The sequence below is a fragment of the Doryrhamphus excisus genome, linkage group LG23 (assembly GCF_037039965.1).
Source record: "Doryrhamphus excisus strain RoL-2023G ecotype Guam linkage group LG23, RoL_Dexc_Guam_v1.1, whole genome shotgun sequence".
NCBI lineage: Eukaryota > Metazoa > Chordata > Actinopteri > Syngnathiformes > Syngnathidae > Doryrhamphus > Doryrhamphus excisus.
In genome coordinates, this window is record NC_136379.1 from 7,483,775 (window position 1) to 7,501,998 (window position 18,224).

Genomic DNA, 18,224 nt, shown 5'->3' on the forward strand with positions numbered 1-18,224 from the left:
CGCACGGTACTGCACCTTGAACGGACTCGTGTAAATTAAATGTGCTCAACAGCACCCTCTAAAGGACGTCCTGAGAATTACAAGCAATTGTAACAATGGCAATGAGTAGGAAATGAGTCTTAATAATGAGAGTGCATCAATGCTAACCAGTTCAACTAGTAAATATGAAGTACGACCGAAAGTATACTAAGTTCTATGTGAAGTATTTCCATAATTGCCTCATATTAACTCTCTAACAATATCTCAGTGTATAGATTGGTCATATATCATCTCGTTTCATATTATCTACATACTGTATTGTATATAACTCTGGAAAAAAACTGTTGATTTTGTTAATACTTGGGTTGTTTACATTGTTTATTTTTCTATAGTGTGTATTTTGTACTGCTTAAGTGACTCTGTACTCTTGCTGCTGTGCAATACAAATTTCCCCAATGAGGGACGAATAAAGGCCTATCTTAATCTTAAAGTAACTGGGATTTTTCACGATAAATTATGTAAATTAGCCTGCCGTGGGAATTAATTATACAAATGGAAATAATGTAAGATTGAACAATGATTTTTTAAAAAAAAACATACATTTAAAAACAGCAACATAAGTTATAACATGGCCACCGTATATGTCAGTTTGCAAAAATTCCATGAAGGATTTAAGTGGAATTCAAATGATGTGTAATACTCACATCGGCCGCAGGGTGTCAGCATTGCACCACCGTCGTCCATGTAATCAAGACGTCACTGTCACAGAGCTTGGAGGGGGGCGGGGTGTAAATCCTTGACGCACGTGTGCATGTTTTTATCCGTCTCTGCTTGTGAAACAATGAACGAAGACAAAGTCAACCTATTTAGCATTTTTGGCGTTTTTAAAAATCACAACTACATAAACTATTAATTTTTGTAATTAATTTTCCTGTTAGAGGTTTGTCCTTTTTAAATAAACCACTTGAGGAGACAGTTAATTAGCTATGTCGTCATTGTAGCAGTAGCTAGATGATTAGCTTGTTTACCCTGGATGCTAACAAGTGGCCATCTGCTTCCTCGTCACCTGCAAACATCAGGTACAGTAGAAAAACAGACAAATCAATAAAAAAATGTGTATTTACAACAATTACAGCACAGGTTCTAGACTTTTTAGACGTATTTGAAAAGTATAAAAAGGTGTTTCTACTTATTGAAACTACCGTTTGTAATGACATACTGCATGTATTGACAAGCAACAAGTGGCTAGCATTACTTATTTCTTATTTTTCTGCACACATGGGGTTTTAGAATAACAATACAATCATTCAGTATCACTGATGAGCACAATGATTGATTTGATATTTGTATTAGAATAATACAATAACCTTGTTATGTTTTGTGTATTTCTACTGGAAGCCTTTTTTTTCTTGAATGGAAACATCTGCTGGTGCGTTTAATGCCTCGGTTAACTCAACTTAACAGGAGTGTTCACGTTACTTCCAAAGGAATTCACCGCCTCTAAAAAAAACTCCTCCTACCGCCACATAATAGCACACACACACACACACACACACACACATAGCAATGAATGTCAATGCAATATGGCCGCCGCCTGGCCGGTGGAGCTGACTTGTTTCCAAACACTTAATTCAATTTGTCATGACCACCGAAGGGGGGGCTGAAGTGGTCTAATTTGTGTTAATGAGGGGTAATAAAGTCATAGCCCCCATATTACTGCCAGGGGGGTTGAGGGGGGGGGGGGGGGGGCGTAGGGGAGTGTGTGTTACGTGTGTGTGTGTTTGCGGAGGAGGAGGCCGTTCCCTCCTGCTTTGCACCACCTTTCCCCCCCCGCATTGTGCTCCTAATTAGACGCCTTTGTCGGGACAATGCTGTCGCCATCTGCTCGGCCTTCCAGGGGTGTCGGCCTCCCCTCGTCAATAGCAGCGGCGGACACCGTCTTCCCGCTTTGGCTGACACCCGGAGGACCCTTTCACACTTGAAGGAATTAGTGAAAGATTGATGTCTCTCCCACACGCCTCCCTGCTGCCATATTGTCTCCCACGTCTGCGGCCTGCACCCGAACCTCAACACACTTTTCTTTCTTTACAAACTCATTGATCCAGCAGGAAATATCCATAATCCATAATCATAACAACTCGTTGATCATGTTTCAGGGTTAAACTGTGGCCGTCATCACCAGCAAGTGTTTGACGTAACACTTTCACTTTCTTAAGTGGAAAAAGAATAGAAGCTGATCTCAATAAAAAGACATGAAAACACGCTAGCAAAGACTTCAACGATAAGATGCTAAGTGGTGAATGGCAAGAGTACGTGTAGGTACGCTATGATATGACTTCATATTACTAATAGCATTACTAATACATTCTTGCTATGCTAATCTTGCTATGGCCGCGGTATGCAAACCAGGTTTTTGCAGGTCTTTGTGAAAGCATGTTGCTTTATTTTGTAGTATATTGTATTATATTCTACCAAAAGCAATTTAAAAAACATAAAAAAAATAATTATTACTGGGTAACTTTTAAATCCAAATAAATCATTATTATTCTAAAAATTATGTATGAATATTAAACTGTTAATTAGTTATTTACATTAAATACATGCTTGTCCAATTTTAAATAACATTTAAATAATTATGCAAAATATATATGATATATCTGTATTATGTTAAAAATTATTTTATATATGTACATTTGCATATTTCAAGAAAATAATTGTTTTATAACATAAAAAAATGACATTTAAGTATGTAATTTGTTTTATTTGTCAACTTTTAAATAAAAATAAAATAATTCATATTTATAATATTCTGAGAATTATATTTTCAGTTTTACTTTGAAACAACTTTTAAGTACAAATCAAATAATTATTGAACACTCAAAAGATGTATTTAAATAATTATTATTTTAAATATTGTGTGATACGTTATTTAAACAAAAACACATTCATACTTGCAATTTTTAAATAAAAAATAATATAATTTATGTTTAAATATTCTGAGTATTATACTTTTTAAAATAAAAACACATTTTTACTTTGAAACAACTATTAAATATAAATCAAATAATTATTGAACACTCAAAAGATGTATTTAAATAATTCTTATTTTATTATTATTTTATTATTTAATATTGTGTGATAGGTTATTTAAACAAAAACACATTCTTACTTGCAACTTTTAAATAAAAATACACAATTATATTTAAAAATATTTAAACATACTTTAATTTACATGATTTAAATGTATATCTTGATAACTGTTCTGTATACGTAGGCCCGTTTAATATTACATATTACACACTGTTACTTTGAAACTTTGAAGTCCAAGTAAGCAGTAAGTAACAGTTATGTATCATATATTAAACATATGATATGATATATTGTTTAGCGAAATGAAAAACACATTTTGAGGGCCCTGCTGCCTCACGCAACAGTGGATGGACAGGGAGAGTCGGCAGAAAGGTGTCTAAATGAAAGGTACTGAAAGGTAGTGAGTATGAAGTGTTACAGTGCGGTAAAGTACTGTGATGTACGGTATGTAGTATAAATGTCGTATTTGTCATCTTGCCGAAAAATGCTACTGCGGCACGGCTAGCAAATCTGAGGCGTCATGTGTACAGACGTACGCTACAAGACGCGTGTTGATAGAAGATCAATAGGAGTGATGACCCGATGGCGTGATCATTGGAGAGGAAGCTGTGAGCCACAAATGTTGACGTTGTGTTTGCGGCGTCAGTCAGCGTGTTTGTTTTGTTAATAATGTTTGCGTTGGGCCTTCGCCGCGTGCGTGCGTGCGTGCGTGCGCGTCTTTTTCTTTCTTTCAAGTGGCGAGCGCAACCCTTGCGTGACCTCGAGCAGTTGGCCGTCCTTCACGCCTTTTTTTTTCTTCCCACCCAGAAGGAAGGTGGTCCATCTGCCCCGCCCCCGCCCCAACACACACACACTTTACACACACACACACACTTTACACACTTTGTTGTTGTTGTTAAACAGCTTTCCACTTTGTCTTGGAGACAAATCATTCCAAAGCTTCTAAGGAGCCTACAATTGCACTTTTTCTAAATAGTCTAGAATAATAATTATTTTTACTAAATTAGTGTGGTTTTATTTTGAAAAAAAATTTACTTAGTTTTTTTTTTTTTAAAAAAAAAGCTTTATTTTGCAACAAAATGAAACTTTTTGTTTGAAAAAAATCCACATCAAGCCATCTACATCTTTACCTTGTGTTGACACAGCAATGCTTCTAACCATCATATCACATCATTTACAATATATGTATAATATATTTTACCATATAATAATAATAATAATGATATATCTTATTGTAATGGTATTGGTAATGGTTTTATTTCATTTGAACATGCATCAACATGCATATTGTACTTCTATAGTAATTAATACAAGTCATTTTGAAAAATTACAATTTTATTTTATTGTTTTTACATGAATATGAAATAAAACAAATATACATAAATTAAAATATATAACAATATTTTAGCAGGAATTTATTTGATTTTTCTTAAATTTCTTAAATTAAAGTCTATATTATACAGAAGCGGAGAACTGCCTCATTAAACATTAATATGTTTAATACAACAATGTTTCTCTTTCTAACATGGTATTATCACGAGATAATAATAATATATCATATTATTTTATGTTTATAAAGCTTTTATATGTTTATGTATATTAAGGATGTCCAATTTGGCTTTTTTTTTTGCCAAAAACGGATATGCCGATATTGTCCAACTCTAAATTTAACATATATATATGTCATATGCGGCATTTTTCTTAAATATCGGTTTTCATGATTGGGAAAAAAATACCGATATCAGTTGTGATATCGGTATCGGAATTTTTTTTATTTTTTTGATATCGCATTTTTATATATTATTGGGCTGATAATTATTGGTACAGATAATTAATATGAATAAAAAAACTAAATAACTATATTGGTACAGATAATTAATATAAAATAAATAAATAAATAAAAAAATAAATAAATAAATAAATAAATAAATAAATAAATAAATAAATAAATAAATAAATAAATAAATAAATAAACTAGTTAGCTAAATAAATAAATAAATAAATTGATATGTATAAGAGTATATATGTACAAATCCAAGGTGGACCACCACAATGTATCCCACCAGGCATGCTTTTGGGTTTGTCTCCTGCATCCCAGAGTCACCTGGTGGTGAAATCGTGTAATTGCGCGTCTATGCAAGCCTGGAGATAAAACCGTGTACCGTGCGCTGTCAATCAATTACCACATTCCAAACATTCCGGGCATTCCTGCACACAGATGTGTCCGAATGAGCACTTTGGAAGGTTTCGCTGGCGCGAGGAAGGTTTTCCTTGGAAGCCTGAAATGCGCATACTTCACATCCTCTTCATCCTCTTCATCCTCTTCATCATCCAACTCAGCGCTTGATTTATTTCCTTGCTTGCCAACTTTTTTTCTTCCCGCTTCTCCTTGTAGCGCTCCGACGAACAAGCTTTACGTCAACGGAATCAAGTCCAATGGGGTTAGCGCTCGTCATGTTGGGCTGCCGGTATGCTAATCACGCTAATCATGCTAACAAATGACTCTCTTTATAAGACTTCTACACTTGAAATGACTTTTTAATGGTGCTTTGACAAAAGCAGGAGGACATTTTACTTTACTTTATGACCCGCAAAGCATGCTGGGGAGGCTACCCAGCATGTTTTGTGGGTGATATAGTTCTATAAATAGTATGTTTTTGCATGTACATTGGTGTGGAAGTGTTCATTTCGATACCCTGCATGGGTGTGTGTGTGTTTGGTTGGATATGTGTCCAAAATAGACATTTTAAAGTAGATCTGACTGTTTTTTGGTGTATGCCAAAGTACTACTTGGCATTGTGGTTCACCATTCCTGGATTTGCTGTTTCGCAGATTTTTTTCGTCAATTTTAGTGTTTTTTTTTTAAGCTGCTACATTGCTGAGCCTGGCCCTTTAAGAAGGATTTCATTGTGGGAGGTTGAGTGTTGTAGTTTTGTTAGCGAGGCGGTAGTGTCTCTCTATTCTGTCACTGTCAATCAATCCCCTTTGTGCCGTCTCCTGTTGCGGTCATGGCTAGCAGTCTTGCTAACCGTGTGAGCTGCTTGCTAACCGCTAATACTGTAAACAATAGAAGAAAATAAAGGAGCTCCCCATGTGAGAAAAATACGACAACAGGACCATTATGTTTTAACAAGGATACAAAAACGCTACAGCCGAATCGCGCTCGGATGAGGCCCAGTCAGAGGAGTGACTTATTGTGTGCTATTTTAGGAACCGTGATAAACGAGGGAACGCTGTACTTGAAAGTTGTGACCTAGCCGCCAAACCAAATTTATCGGGAGAAGTTTTTAGTAGTAATGGCGCGGTGTAAACCCGTTTAAAAGTTGTGTATTCCACAAAAAAAAAGCCCACTGCAGCTTGTAAACACCCGATGGCGGCATACCCCTCCCATTGCCACCCCCCTTCCCCACCCCCCAGCCCAGATTCTTCCCACTTCAGCACACACACATGCTCTCTGCAGGCCTTCACGCTTCCTCGCTCGGTTAAAATAAACGTTACTGCTGAACCATATTGTGCCCCCCCACTCCCCCCTCCCCCATTCCTCTCCCCACATCCTTTATTCACAGGCGCGTAATTGGTAGTCAATTTAAGCCCCCCCTTTGCCTATTGTGGGCACATTTTGCTCTGACAGAGTGCGGAAGATTAATGGCTGCGAGCAGCCGAGGGAGGCTCGCCTCAGCGAGCATGAGCGCCCTAAATTCATTACACCAATTTCCCCTGTCCTGCACCCTCCCCGTTCCCACCCCCACACCCCCACCCCCCACCCGCCATCCCTGGCAGAGGATGGCGAAGACCTCACAATGCTACACAGACAACAAGCTGGACTTTTAGCGTTCGCCATGTTGGATGAGGGCGCCGGGGACGCACCTTGACCTTGAAAGGCGAGGGCGACCTGTCGCTAGCGAGCCAGCAGCTCGTAATTGCCATGATTTATTTCAGCCACCATTTCTCTACCCCCCCCCCCCCGTCCCTCCCGTCCCCTGCTTCCAGGGCATGCATGCCAGACCATGCACGTGAATGTCACATGCCCACGGCCATGGCGCCATGCCCCAAGGACTCCAACGGGAGGAGGTGGGGACTGATCTTCATTGTCTTGAAGTGACAGGACCCCGTGTGACCCTGCCCCTCTGCGGCAATGAACCTGTCCGTCATCCTCGCCGCCATCTTGACACATCCTGTCACCTGCAGTCTGCACGCCGCCCCACAAAGAGGCCCAATTTTTTATGATTGGCAGCTTTTTAAGAGCATAATATGGCACTTTTAACCAATTTAGTGGATCTGGAAGTCCGACTGGCGACCGGTTTGGGGTGTACCCCCGAAGTCAGCCGGTCCATCTGTGACTGGGATGGTTTACTCTGCTGTTTTTTTTTTAATGCACCTGTTCCCGATGTTTCTGTTCAGGTTTCTGTGCCGAGGGCGTGGCCACCATGGAGGTGTGTGCACGGGTCAGCACTCCCCCGCCCCCCTTGGATGGAAGCTCCTCTGGGGTTCTCGACTCATGGCTTTAAGAGGCACTTCCTGACCAGCTCATAAATCAGCGAAGACCAAATAGAGTCATCCACACTCAAAGGTGCGCAGGTTTAATACCCATTTTCACAGCTCCTATAAGATGGAAAGCTTCTTTGCTCCAAATGTTTCGCATGAACTTTTCACCATGTCAGGGGTGAGTGAGGGGGTGGGGCGCAGGTGGGGGGTGATTGCAAGGTTTATAGCGAGCAACACGGCGAGACGTCCCGGCGGGGGCAGCGGCGAGCCTTCATAAAGATGTCACAAGAAGACACAAAGTCTCAATTTGGGGCGCAGGCCCTGCACCAGCCAGATGTGGAGGCGCAGAGGCGCAGCGGCTGCATCGTAACCCCCCTCGTCCGTCCCCCGAAAAGCTAACGCGCGGAACCCGTGCGCTCGTTTGAAGTGGGTGCCAGGAGGCGTCCCGGGGTCCTTAACGACTCGCGATTTACGAGCGAGAGAAGTCGGCTTTTAGAGGCGCTTAAACGTCTTTGTTGGACTTCTCCGCGCCCGCCTCCCGCTCGGGTTTTATTCGTCCCGCTCTCGTCTTTCACTGCACCTGTTTGACACCTTGACTCTTTTACCGCCTTTGTCAGGCTGCTGGTAAAGTCATCCACGTGATGTTCCTCTCCTATCACACGCCTCGGAAAAAACACATCGTTTATTGGGGCTCGGTCCCATTAGATTAAGTGGAAAGGTTGAACGTGAATCCCACTAATATTGGAAATAATGGCTTTGAATCAGGTGATCAGCATGTGGAGGACGTGTGGTATTTATGTGTATGCCAGTAGAACTACATATCATACACATATAAATTTACAGTATATACATATATTAGTATGTTCTGGGGGTGCTGGAGCCTATCCCAGCTGTCTTTTGGGTGAGAGAGGCGGGGTACACCCTGGACTGGTGGGCCAGCCAATCACAGGGCACATATAGACAAACAACCATTCACACTCACATTCATACCTATGGACAATTTGGAGTCGCTAATTAACCTAGCATGTTTTTTTTTGGAATGTGGGAGTACCCGGAGAAAACCCACGCATGCATGGGGAGAACATGCAAACTACACACAGAGATGGCTGAGGGTGGAATTGAACCCTTGTCTCCTAGCTGTGAGGTCTGCGCGCTAACCACTCGACAGCTGTGCAGCCCCTCTAAATGGAACATTCATTCATTTTCTACCGCTTTTTCCTCACGAGGGTCGCGGGGGGTGCTGGAGCCTATCCCAGCAGTCTTCGGGCAAGAGGCGGGGTACACCCTGGACTGGTGGGCCAGCCAATCACAGGGCACATATAGACAAACAACCATTCACACTCACATTCATACCTATAGATAATTTGGAGTCGCTAATTAACCTAGCATGTTTTTGGAATGTGGGAGGAAACCGGAGTACCCGGAGAAAAGAGGTCATAAAGCCGTGTAACAGCACCACGCGGGCTATGAAGGTATCAAAATAAACCCTCACACACGAAAACAATGTCATTTTATATACATGTATAACCCGCAAGGCATGCTGGGTAACCTTCAGTGAAAGCAATACATTGATATAGGTCAGGAATGGTGAATATTTGTGGATATTTGATGGTATTTCTAGCGAGTCGTGAATGGTTGAAACGTGACGGACGAGTGGAACCAGGGTGGATTCTGATCTCCCATCCCGGTTCTAGCGGTGTTTTGTTCCGGCCCGGCTGTAAGTGATGTTTAGTGGAAGTGCTGTTTGACCTGCCGGTGACTCGGCCAGCACCAGATGGCCGGCCGAATTAATAATCATAATAAAAAAGCCATGCGATCTGAAATCAAGAGCATATGGACTGGAGCGGGTCCACTCCGAGGGGGATCTCGTCCGTGTTGAAGTGGAAATAAAATGTTGGAATTGTTGTAAGTAGGAAGTATTTGCCGTGCCAAAGGAAATTCATCATTAGCCGAGACGGACGTGGCCCACCCTCGCCTGTCTCCAGCGTACCAGGAGGGGTGTTGATGTTGTTTTCTTTCGGGGTAATGATGATGGCCGCTTGGATCACAACGTGCACGCTAGTTGGTGTTAGCGCACGCTGCCGCTACATCTGGAGCCACTTTGGAAGACCAACCTTTCCGCTTTCTTTGCTAATTAATTGTGGGCCTCGGGCCTCAATTGCACACAGATTGGAAATTACAAGCAATTTTTGCATCTGTGGACGATCATATTTCTGTTTATTGCCAAAAATGTGAGCAAATCTAAAGTGGGAGTTTTAAATGGACAAAAATAACGTCATAAAAACTTGGACAATACCCATTTATTTAAATTATTTTCTGAATATTATATATATATATATATATATATATATATATATATATATATATATATATATATATATATGACATTAAATATCCCATTTTTTAAATGACATTATTATTATTTTATGACATTTTAAGACATTTTATTTTATTATTACAAATAAAATATTTAGTGTTGACAACATTCTGATATAATTTTGCATGACTGTATTTTTTATCATATATTTCATTACCTTTAGTGGGCATGTTGGCCAATGTAAATAATAATAATATATTAAAAATAATAATTATAATAATATTATTATACTATTATTCTCAATATAATTATATAATAATAACATTAAAAAATAGTCAAATACTAATTACTGAATTTTATTGAATTTGTTTATTTTTTTATTTTTTTTATCATTATATTTATTGTTATGATTAGTAGAAGTACCCTTTGATTATTTTTTGAAAAAAATTATTATGTAATTAAATTAACACAGTGGGCTTATTTTTATTTTTTAGTATAATATTGAGTATTACCTAATAGTTTAGCATAATAATATTATTTTGCACTATTGTCTTTTCATATTCATAATATATTTAATGATATTTTGTGTAGGTATATTAGTTGTCTAAATCAAAATATAAAATTGTGCAACAATTTTTTTTGGCATCCATAATTATTTCATTTTCCCGTTTATAATATGTTTCATTATCTTGAGTGTAGTTCTATTAGTTTTCCAATCATTTGGGAAACTTCTGTAATATTATTATTATATTATTATTATTATTATATATATATATAGTCATCTACTTTTTATCAGTGTAGTTTAGTTGTATAGTTATTTCTTCTGCGTATGTATCAAAGTAGTAGCTTATGGTACGATCCAAATAACAAAGTACTGGCCTGTGAGTTCTACTACCTGAAGTTTAGAGGCGTGGAAGGTGCAAACAAGTAGCTGTTTAGCCGTGATGAAGACTTTCCTGCTTTCAAGGTCACGGCCTTTAGCCCGCTAGCGCTAAAGAGGACTGTAGGCTATACTTGGACGGACTGCCCAGTTGCAAGACAAGACCGCTCTCTCAAAGGCCGTCCAGACAGCGACTGACCCCCGTGGAGACAGAACCTCGGCGCTGGCCGTTTGACTGATTTTGCCAGATGGACCGCGGTGCCATCCAGGAACCCCCGCTGGGGCTCCGGTGACAGTGGGGGGGCCCGCACCAACCCAGCACGAAGCGCTCATGTTGTCCCACGCGTCTCTGCAGGAGGTCCCTGCTCAGCGCGTGCTGACATGTTCCAAAATCGTTCAACATGGCCAAGAACATACAAGTTTTTTATTGTTAAATTCTATTTTTAGAATTTCTGTGGGCCAATAAAAAACAGCCGGCACCCGGGCCAGACTTTGGACACCCCAGCTAGTTAGCTAGCTAGCTGAATTAGCTAGATGGACAGATATGAAGAAGATCCAGGCCGCTAAACATTCCTGATACTTTCTCATGTTTCCTCCGGGAGTGGATCATCAATCATGGGAATTGATCGCGCTGTCACATCTCAAATGCGTCCGCTCAGGGCGCGACCGTGGAGTGTGTGACTTTGGCTCGGTCAAGCCTGCTTAAAGGATGCGCTAGTCGCCAGCCTCGGAGGGTGGAAGGATGGGGCGGAGGGCGAGGGGGGGGTCACGCCGCTTCCCGAGCGTAGCCAATGCAAGATGATCGGTCACGTCGCTTGGAAGGAATGAAGACGTCCTGCTTAAAATACCCGAGTGGAGTCGCCGTGTGTTGATTCTTAGCCTTCCAGCTGCGCGTCACCACTTCGCTTTGTGCGCTTTGTCGTTATCGCGCAGCTATGCTAATGGCGTCTCCTCCGACTCGGCTTGCTGACTGATGGGCCGACTGACGCGGTTGAATGTCTTTGCCTGATCGCACGTTACATCCAGGAAAATATAGCAAACGCTAATGATGCATTTGACACTGCCGGCTCGTCGCAAATATCCCACCCATTGCGTACGAGCGCTGACCTCGAGTAAGACGGTGTTTGTTTGTTTTAGTCCTGACGGCTAAGCTTATCTTGCTAGCAATCTTAGAACGCACTTAGGTCATGTCGTATATTTCGTCATCACCGATATATAGAACTTGATATCGAACTTTCAAGGGAAAACTACGCCTCAAACGTCACACAAACGTTTGACTTTGAGATGTCAAGGTACCTCCATTTAGCAAGCATCAAAGATCTTCTATGCAACACGAGTGCTCTGCCGTTTTTAAGCACCTACTGCAAAAAACACTAGTCAAAGATCCTTTATAATATGGCAGGTGCACTCCACTGTTTTTCCGGAGCGAATGCAAGAATGTGAGTCAAAGATTCTTTATATGACATGAGTGCTCTGCTGGTTTCAAAGATCCTCTATATGACACTCATCACTAGACACTACTCAAAGATCATTTATATTATGAGTGGTGCGCTTGCTCTGCTGTTTTTAGGGAGCATGGGCAAAAATACTCATCAAAGATCCTCTACATAACAGGGGCGCTCTGCTGGTTTTCAGAAATAATAGCAAACATACTTATCAAAGATCCTTTATGTGACAGGAATCCTCTGCCGGTTCTAAGGACATAATGCAAAAGCACTCGTCAAAGATCCTTTATATGAGAGGAGTGCTCAACCGGTTTCAAGGACTCATTGGAAAAACACTCATCAAAGATCCTTTATATGAAAGGAGTGCTCTGCCGGTTAAAAGGACATAATGTAAAAATACTAGTCAAAGATCCTTTATATATGACAGCAGTGCTCTGCCGCTTTTCAGGACATAAAGTAAAAATACTAGTCAAAGATCCTTTATATATGACAGGAGTGCTCTGATGGTTTTAAGGACATAATGTAAAAATACTAGTCAAAGATCCTTTATATATGACAGGAGTGCTCTTCCGGTTTTCAGGACATAATGTAAAAATACTAGTCAAAGATCCTTTATATATGACAGGAGTGCTTTGCCAGTTTTAAGGACATCATGTAAAAATACTAGTCAAAGATCCTTTATATGGCAGGAGTGCTTAACCGGTTTCAAGGCCTCACTGGAAAAACATTAGTCAAAGATCCTTTATATGAAAGGAGTGCTCTGCCGGTTTTAAGGACATAATGTAAAAATCCTAGTCAAAGATCCTTTTTATATGGCAGGAGTGCTCAACCGGTTTTAAGGACATAATGTAAAAATACTAGTCAAAGATCCTTTATATATGACAGGAGTGCTCTGCCAGTTTTAAGGACATAATGTAAAAATACTAGTCAAAGGTCCTTTATATATGACAGGAGTGCTCTTCCGGTTTTCAGGACATAATGTAAAAATACTAGTCAAAGATCCTTTATATATGGTAGGAGTGCTCTTCCGGTTGAAGGACATAATGTAAAAATATTAGTCAAAGATCCTTTATATATGACAGGAGTGCTTTGCCAGTTTTAAGGACATAATGTAAAAATACTAGTCAAAGATCCTTTATTTTTGGCAGGAGTGCTCCTCTGTTTTTAAACACCTACTGCAAAAACACCAGTCAAGACTTGTCATGGAAAGCTAGCATCTCCGTCCCGCTCCGTCACACTGGCTCCTTTTGTAAACAACCCCCCCCCCCCATGCTGCTTGGTACGGATCGACGGGCTGATTTGCGTCGTCGTATTTGACCCGAAGGTCAAACTGTGGACTTGGGTGCGAAGTTTTGTGGGACTCCGGTAGAAGACTACGACCGTCATGTTTGTAGTTGAAGCCAAAAGAAGCTGCTAACATTGACGTCTTTGAAGTCCCCCCCACCCCCGCCGAGAAGCTGATGGTCTCCCCCGTGAATCTTGCCTAAGTGCATCAGATTAGCAGCATTTCAGGCGTTCACATGAGAAGGCATGAGAAACGGAGCTGGAAGCTTCCAGAAAGCAATAAAACTCCAATTTCTAGCCTACCTTCCAAACACTGGCAGCATGAAATTGCTGGAGGGGGTCCACTTCAAGGGGCCGTGCATTGTGACATCAGAGCCTTGTGAAGTCAACAAGCATGAAGGCGGGTTTTAAGCGGTGCGGGGGTGGATTACATCTATCAGCGTGAGTACGTGCTTCCATCTAAAAAGGCCTGACCAGAGGCCAGACGGCAATAAAAGGCTTAGGCGGCTACATAAACGCAGCGTGATGCTAAGTATCAAATGCTTACGTCGCCGTGACAAACGTCGGAATGTGGGTGGAAATGTAAACACAGCAGCGGCGATAATACCGTTGCGGCAAAGCAGCTGCCATGTTCGATTGTTGACATGCCTCAAAACGCCGAGATCACCTAATTTCGAAATAGAAACCCACAAAATAAAATAAAATAACAGCAATATAAATTATAAACAAAACAAGCAAATTAAAGCAAAAGTAATAATAACTGCTTTATGTTTGAACCAGTCTGAGCTTTTTTTTTGGTAGTTTGAGCGCAGTAGTACTTTCTAAATACGGTTTTAACATTATCAGAGCCCTCTCGACATGAAATAACACCCCTATAGTCACCTTTACACTCCTATTACCCAATAGAGTTGTCATAATAAGAGAAAATAAGACTTCAATAAGACCTCAAGTTGAGCTTGGTTGGTGTCCAAAGTGTGGTTCGGTTGATTTGCAGCCCACAGCTGCTTTTTTATTGGTCCATGTTACATTCTAAAAATATAATTCAACAAGAAAACTCAATAAATCGATGAATCAGCATCGGTTTTAATAAAAATAAAGTCAAAATATCAATAGAAAAAAAATTTAATTTAATGAGAAAAAAAGTTTTCTTTTACGAGAATAACGCCTTAATATTATGATGAAAACTTATTTCATTTCAGTAGTATAAAATTGAAATATTACTGAATTTTTTTTCGTTTTTTTTAAATATTATAACATTATGAAAAACAAACACAACAAATTAAAGTTGTACTTTTTGAAAAAAAACAAAAAAATATCACATGAAAAATGGCAGAAATTGAAAAAATATAAATAAAAAAATTTTAAAAATAAATTGGGAAAAAATTAGGAAAAAGTTTTTAGTATAAAGTTGAGATATTAAATGTTTTTTTATTAAATTAAATAAATAAATTAATTAAATACAATTTTTACATGTCATAATAGTATTGTATGAGACAAAAACAAAACAAAATAAAGTTGTAATTTGGGGGAAATTATATTGGGGAAAAAAATCTATAATATTATGGGGAAAAAGTCCAAATAATATAGGAATAAAGTCTTATCACTAACATGAAAAAGCTAAAAACTCCCCACACCCTGCTAAGTGATTGGCTGGAACTGATTGTCGGATGGGATTGGTGTAATAATAATAATAATAATAATAATTTTTGCCGTGTGTTTGTTTATGCATGCTAGCGGGTCCAGCACCTCCATGGTAGTGTCAGGTACGAATCCCAGAAGTCCACACATTAAGGCTTGAAAGCAATGATTGCATTTTTTTTTATTTTTTATGAATGGCTCCTGGACGCTGATGTTCGTGTGTGTGTGTGTGTGTGTGTGTGTGTGTGTGTGTGTGCGTGTGTGTGTGTTGCCGTTTTCCCAGGAATTTGCATCCTGATAAATGGGCTGATTTATTGGAGCTTCTCATCAGAGCTGAGTTGTGCTTTTCCTCAGCGGACACACATGTTAATAATCCCTAAATGTTTCCAGTAGGATTGTTTCAAAGGAAATATTGCAGACATTTGAAACCAGCAATGGACTGGAATGTTTTTTTTTATTTTTTATTATTATTATTAATTGCGTCCTTGGCGAGGGGAAGACGTCCAAGTATTTGATGTTGGCCAGAGTTGGCATGGATTTTTTTTGAGGGAGCGCACCTCAAATGTTAAACACGGGCCGTTCATTACTTCCTGCCAAGTGGATGAAAGACAATAATTGTTGATGGGAACACACTCCCAAGTCGGAATTGCGATCATTTCTGTGGCTTTTGGAACGGCACGTACAGGACGGGAAGAAAGTTCCAGCGGCAATTAATAACATGACACATTGATTTCAATTCCCATCTGATGGACTCTTGCGGACTGCTCATCAATAAGATGACATGCAATAAATCAAGTGCTGGCGAGACATGTGGTCAATAGTAAAAGTCATTACAAAGATGGATTATTATTTTTGATTTTTTTGGTGAGCATATTGTTGAAGAAATGTTTGAAAAACAATAAGTTGCTGACAAAAGTTTACACAGTAAGTCAGCGCAACAAACAGGAAGTGCTAAAAATGAAGATTCACCACTTGAACAACCATCTATTGGTTTTTTACCCTTCCATGTTGCTAGCATGCTAGTTAGCAACATTGTTAGCATTGACATTTTAGAGGCATTCTCTCAAAATTAAAATACTGTAGATGTCAAGAAATGATGTGCATATTACTTATCTACCCTGTGAGGCATTAGCTTTAGCATTTTGTGTATCACATTGGGATTTAGCGCGTTGGTAGCTACTGGTATTTTTGGGGGGGATTTTCCAAAAATAAAATAACGACTTGTATTTTAGCATTTGAGATTTAGCACTTTAGCAACCACCTATTGAAGTGAGAAAGATTCCCATGCTGTCACAATCTATCCACCCAGGTTGATGGCATGCGCACTGTTAGCATGTTAGCTATTAGCATAATTAATGTTGACATTTTTGGGTGCTGACTTAGGACTTTAGTAACCATCTTTCTAAGCCATAGATATTTCCATGTCATCACAATGTACCCACGCAAGTTAATAGCATATTAACTGTTAGCATGTTAGCTATTAGCATGTTAACATTGACATTCTGGGGGGATTCCTCTTGAATTAAAATGGGTTTTACATTCATAGTGGAGCAACCATCTACTGAAAGGAGAGATGTTCCAATGTTATCACAATGTATCCACTCAGTTGGCTAGCATGTTAACTGTTAGCATGCTAGCTATTAGCATTAGCCACATTGTTATTTTTGGTGGTTTTTCCCAGAATTAAAATAGTTGTGACAGGACTAGACATGCATTGTACCTAGCATGCGATGCTGTAACATTTTAGCATTGTTTATGTCACATCGACATGTACCTTTTTAGCAATAATCTTTCAATTATTTGTGGTAAAAAAAGTCACCAAACACTGGAAATAATCCACCAGGTCAAGGACCCGCGGTTTTGAATAAGCGGGGGTCACCTTGAGAGCTAATGGTCACGCCATAACAAGTAACGAGGGTGCGCCCTGGCACGGACTAATCATTCTTTGAATGCTACATGCAACACGTCTAATGGAGATATTATGGCTTGGGTATTTTTAGTTTTAAAAGGTGCACAGGTGCAACGTTGTCCCTTCACCCTTAGACATATGTTGGCATCCTAAAGGGTTGTATGAAATATTTTATACTGTAAAATATACATTTAATTATTATTATTATTAAATAATTTGTTGTCTGTATTATTCAGTCATATTGTATGTTTTAGTCATTAGGGTCTGAATGCCCTATATTTGTAATTTACGTCATTTAGTCAAGCCATTATAATAATTACAAAATGCCATACAAAATTTGTCCTGTACATAAAATACATGAGGGATTTTTAAAAAATCATAAACATTTTATGTCCAGGTCAAATTTAAGGCAATAAGACGAACACTTGATAAGTCGGTGGTCCGCTTAATCGGGTTCCGCTGTTCTACATTTTTATTGCTGTGGTCACCCATACGGAACAATAAAACAGCAAATCATAAACAACACAATTCAAGACATCATGGAGTTTGTCGCGGCGGGGGGTGGCGGGGGGGTGGAATCTTCCTCGTGACGACGAACACTTGTCGATTTCTGTTGACATTCCTGCTGCGAGAATGAACGCACGATTCCCACACCTTTCATTCTTTTAACCTCGGAGTGAGGTTTGTTTTGTTATGTTTTTATGCTTTGTTCTGCTTATTTTGGTTTCCATTTTTTATTTGGTTCTTTTTCTTTGTGTCAGGAGGCCAAAGCGCCACTAATTGGTGATGAGCAGCAGGTGGAAACGGCCAAAAGCGAGCAGACGAGGACATTTGACCCAGGTGTGATATATTTACCCACAATCTGGTTGCTAATACTTGTAATGAAACCTTATACCTTATATGAAAGGAGTGCTCTGCCGGTTTTAAGGACATAATGCAAAAATACAAGTCAAAGATCCTTTATATATGGCAGGAGTGCTCTTCCAGTTTTAAGGACATAATGTAAAAATACCAGTCATAGATCCTTTATATATGGCAGGAGTGCTCAACCGGTTTCAAGGCCTCCCTGGAAAAATACTAGTCAAAGATCCTTTATATGAAAGCAGTGCTCTGCCGGTTTTAAGGACATAATGTAAAAATACTAGTCAAAGATCCTTTATATATGACAGGAGTGCTCTTCCGGTTTTCAGGACATAA

At 39.6% G+C, this 18,224-nt stretch overlaps 1 long non-coding RNA gene across 1 annotated transcript; it reads left to right on the plus strand.

Annotated features, from left to right (window-relative positions):
• The first annotated feature begins 800 nt into the window (after positions 1-800).
• LOC131112547 (uncharacterized) lies at positions 801-17,867 on the plus strand. Its single transcript, XR_013625427.1, has 3 exons — positions 801-1,058; positions 7,471-7,639; positions 17,789-17,867. It is a non-coding gene; the product is annotated as an uncharacterized LOC131112547 (long non-coding RNA).
• Positions 17,868-18,224: the final 357 nt, after the last annotated feature.